Below are 609 nucleotides of genomic sequence, written 5' to 3'. Positions count from 1 at the left end.
AATGTATATAGATCTTTCCAGTTTCCCACACTGATGTTATTTTTATTTTCTTTCATTTTGTAAATTTTTAGATTGTTTATACTATTTTATTGTTTATATTGTTTATATTATTTTATATATCATGTAATATGTTAATAAAACAGCTTTAAAGGAAACAAAGTATAAAATATATAGTGTGAAGTGATAACATAAGGAGACAAATCCTGGCCATCCCTGGCTCTGCTATTGTCATGTGCTCATGGGGTAAAGACTGGTGAGTTGTTGTCATACACCACCACAAGGGGCTTGGTACTTTTACAGTCAAACTCAATATTAAATATATGTATTTCTTATGTTTACTCCAACAGTTAAAGGTCACTGTACTTGGGTCATAACTGGGACTTATTCTTTGTCTGTTAATATATTGAGTAATAGAGCCAATAGAGCCTTGCTCCAATTATTTTCTTTCTTCTTTAACGTGTGACCATTCATTTAAAAGCTTCTTCTGCATGCCTTTTATCCCAGCACTTGGGAGACAGAGGCAGGTAAACTTCTGAGTTCGAGGCTAGTCTGGTCTACAGAGTGAGTTCCAGGACAGCCAGGGCTATACCGAGAAACCCTGACTCAAAA

Source organism: Mastomys coucha, unplaced genomic scaffold (genome assembly GCF_008632895.1).
Source record: "Mastomys coucha isolate ucsf_1 unplaced genomic scaffold, UCSF_Mcou_1 pScaffold18, whole genome shotgun sequence".
NCBI lineage: Eukaryota > Metazoa > Chordata > Mammalia > Rodentia > Muridae > Mastomys > Mastomys coucha.
This window is presented reverse-complemented; position numbering follows the sequence as displayed.